Below are 4,300 nucleotides of genomic sequence, written 5' to 3' on the forward strand. Positions count from 1 at the left end.
TTTTTTTTTAAATATATTCCAGGAAGGGAGTTGCTGGATCATATGGTAGAATAGTTTTTTTTAAGGAACTGCCATACTGTTTTCCACAGGATCACACCAATTTCCATCCCCACCAAAAGTTAGAATTTTCTATTAAAAAAAACTTATTTGGCTGCATCAGGTCTTCATTTCCACATGCAGGTTCTTTAGTTGTGGCATGTAGGATCTAGTCTCCTGATCAGGGTTTGAACACAGGTCCCCTGCATTGGCAGCATGGAGTCCTAGCCTCTAGACATCCAGGGAAGTCCTTAGTTTTTCTATTTCTGCAAAAACTTCATTGGGGTTTTGACAGGGATTGCATTGACTCAGTAGATCTCTCTGGGTAGTATTTACATCTGAACAATATGTCTTCCAATCCATGAATCCATGAGAGTCTGTTGGACTGCAAAGAGATCAACCCAGTCACTCCTAAAGGAAACCAACCCTGAATATTCAGGGCTGAAATCAACCCTGAAGGACTGATACTGAAGCTGAAGCTCCAATACTTTGGCCACCTGATGCGAAGAGTCAACTCATTCAGAAAGACCTTGATGCTGGGAAAGACTGAGGACAGCAGAAGGGGGCAACAGAGGATGAGACGGTTAGATGGCATCACTGACTCAACGGACATGAGTTTGAGCAAACTCCAGGAGCTCGTGACGGACAGGGAAGCCCGGCATACCGCATTCCATGGGGTTGCAAAGAGTGGGACACGACTTAGAGACTGAACAGCAATCCATGAACATGGTTATGTCAGTTTAATTATGTCCTAATTTCTCAGCAATGTTTTGTAAAGTCTTTTGCCTTCTTGGTAAAGTTTATTTCTAAGTATTTTGTTCTTTTTTGATCTTGTTATGAACAGAAATACTTTCTTAATCTACTTTTTACGCTGTTCATTGTCAGTGTATAGAAATGCAACTAATTTTTTTGTGTTGATTTTGTATCCTGAAGCCTTCCTGAATTTATTTATTAGTTCTGTTTTGTGGGCTACTTTGATTTTTTAGACACATTAAAAAAAGGTGTTACTGCAGGATAAACTCATCACTACCTCCTTCAAGTTTATACTTTTCTTTTATCCCTAAAAGGAGGCCAATCTTTGAGAAGAAACACCAGTGCTAAGGAAATCAACACATGCAAACTAAGAATTTTGGCCCAAATACCATGACCAAAGATCCTGTCCCAGGTATGCAGAATATCCAATTATTAAGTTTGTAAAAGTCAACTCCTGAATATATACAAAAACTATGAATCCTACTTGAAAAAAAAAACCCAAAAAACAAAAACCTCTCAAACTTACTGAGTAATCCTTAAGGTTTAACTTTCAGGCTAATATTGAGTGATATTTAATGAAGATTTCTATCAAGAGGCTACATATACATACTTTTCATTTCAATAAACATTGAGTGATGTGGGGTGATATTTAGAATTTAGACCCTGGAATTTGATAGCTTTAGATTAGAATTCTGGTTCTCTCACCAATTAGTTATGTTGCTACTTCTCTACACCATTTTAGTTCTGCTTTAGACCATAACATCTGCCCGAGAGTGAGAGTTAAATGAGATAACTTTGGATTTAGTAAGTGTTGGTTATTATGACTGCAAGTAGACTACATGTTGTCACTATGCAAGATATTGGGAATAAAGATGTATGACATACCATCTGCCATCAAGGTGCTTACAATCTAGATGGGAGAAGTATGAAGAAAATCAATCTCAATATTGTACTACAGTAAAAACATGTGCAAAGGAATGAAAGCTTGAAACAAAGTGGTATGTTGTCACAAATGTAAGACTGTTATGCTCAGATATGAAGTTTACTTTATAAAGGATGGACTGGAGCAAGTGAATCATAAGCAAGCCCAATAAGGAGGATATGATAATCTAGGCAAACTGTGTGGCAGAGCAATTCAGCTTGAACAGGAGGGTGGCAGTGTTGGATAGGGCCTTGCTGTGCCTAGAACCATAAGCTCCTTTCTGCCATGGCTTGGGAGATAACAAACTTTATAATAATCTTTCATCTTCACCTTAATCATTTAGAGGGTCTGGTCCCATCACTTCATGGGAAATAGATGGGGAAAACAGTGGAAACAGTGGCTGACTTTATTTTTTGGGGCTCCATGACTGCAGCCATGAAATTAAAAGACGCTTACTCCTTGGAAGGAAAGTTATGACCAACCTAGATAGCATATTCAAAAGCAGACACATTACTTTTCCAACAAAGGTCAGTCTAGTCAAGGCTATGGTTTTCCCAGTGGTCACGTATGGATGTGAGAGTTGGACTATAAAGAAGGCTGAGCGCCGAAGAACTGATGCTTTTGAACTGTGGTGTTGGAGAAGACTCTTGAGAGTCCCTTGGACTGCAAGGAGATCCAACCAGTCCATTCTAAAGGAGATCAGCCCTGGGTATTCTTTGGAAGGACTGATGTTGAAGCTGAAACTCCAGTACTTTGGCCACCTCATGCGAAGAGTTGACTCATTGGAAAAGACTCTGATGCTGGGAGGGATTGGGGGCAGGAGGAAAAGGGGACGACAGAGGATGAGATGGCTGGATGGCATCACCGACTCAATGGACGTGAGTTTAAGTGAACTCCGGGAGTTGGTGATGGACAGGGAGGCCTGGGGTGCTGTGATTCATGGGGTCGCGGAGAGTCGGACACGACTGAGTGACTGAACTGAACTGAAGGAAGCCTGTTTGACTCAGGGACCATTTACAGGGGAGGAGACAGGCTCAAGGCCATCATTATACTAGTATCAAGGCACCAGTGACACTATACTGTATGAAAAAGGCAACCACTGGAATACAACAAATATGAATGGTAACCCCTAGAGCTGCGCATTACAGCAGCCTTATTGAACAGATAACATAGATCACATAGTAGGCAACGGAACTGATCTCCATCTAAAAACCTGTGCATCTTCTACTATCCCATACTACTGATATGTCTTTATCATATTTTATTTGTGGATATATAGCACACTTAGGATTAAACACTGAATTGAAACAAAGAAACAAACACATCCCAATGTGGGTTTTCACAAGAACCTGTTGGCTTATTAAAATTAATTTAATGGAATCCCATAAACACTAGTTACTTAACAACAAATCAAGATGCTTGATGTATTCTTAAGCCATTACTTAACAGGAAATATAGGGGTAAAACAAATATAAGTTTCCAATTATTTACTTTGGGCTTCCCCAAAACAGATAAATAAGGACCTTTATAAAAACTGAAAGGACTAACCACAAAACCAAGATTATCAATCAACTCTCTGCAGACATTTCTTCAATTATCCCAAAATTTTAAGGTGAAATTCCCCAGAAAATTCTTCTATAGTTCTCTTGGCAATAAACACATAAACTTAGCAAAAAGTAAATGCTGAGTAACTACTTTATATATTTAAAAAACTATATAATTCATATTTATGCCAAGAATACTACAATTGACAGAAGTTTCATCAACATTCTTACCTATGCCTACTCACTCTGAAGGCAGGAACATTTCCTTGGGTTGAGTCAGGATCTCAGTATGCTTTGTCCAGGAAAAGTGAAGGTATGAAAATATAAAACAAAAAAGAATATTGGCTCATTACACACAAGAGAGGCCAGCTATTAAGAGTTGTTGTCAACAGGATGAAAGGAAATACTGAGGGGAGCTCCTCTGGGTGAGTAGTTAAAATGTGATAAAAATGTAAAAGAGGAAGTAATATACAAAAAAAATTTCTATGGGTATTGATACAAAGACGTCTTTGAAAAGATGATAAAACACCTACTTGAGGATTTTCAGAAATGAGATTCACAGAACTATAGGAACATAAGAAATACTGATTCTGAAACATCTCATTTGACTGCTGATGAATTTCCAAGTTGTTAGGTTAGGGAACCTGCCCAAGGTCATATGGTTAATGCCACAGTTTGGACTAGGACCTAATTCTCCTGAATTCCAAATGAGACCTCCCCACGGCCCAACCATTTGCTATACTACCTGTCTCTTCTGTGTTCTTAACCACTTGAAGTCCCTTTAACTCTCTTGGCCCCCACAATGTACCCTTTAGGGAAAGTCAAAAGAACAGCGTTCTGGACTATGGAGACCATGTAGACCTGCTGATCCAACAATGTAGGAAGCAGTATATCAAAAAATGACTAGACTGCAATTCGTTTGGGGGTGAGGAGCAGAGAGGAAATACAAAAGGAGGAAATTCTGTAGACAACAAAAGGAGAAGCACAAGAGGAAGTATTATCCTCTTTTGTTATTTTATTACTGTTATTTTATTTTGTAGTTAAG

The sequence above is a fragment of the Budorcas taxicolor genome, chromosome 3 (assembly GCF_023091745.1).
Source record: "Budorcas taxicolor isolate Tak-1 chromosome 3, Takin1.1, whole genome shotgun sequence".
In the NCBI taxonomy this organism is placed as follows: domain Eukaryota; kingdom Metazoa; phylum Chordata; class Mammalia; order Artiodactyla; family Bovidae; genus Budorcas; species Budorcas taxicolor.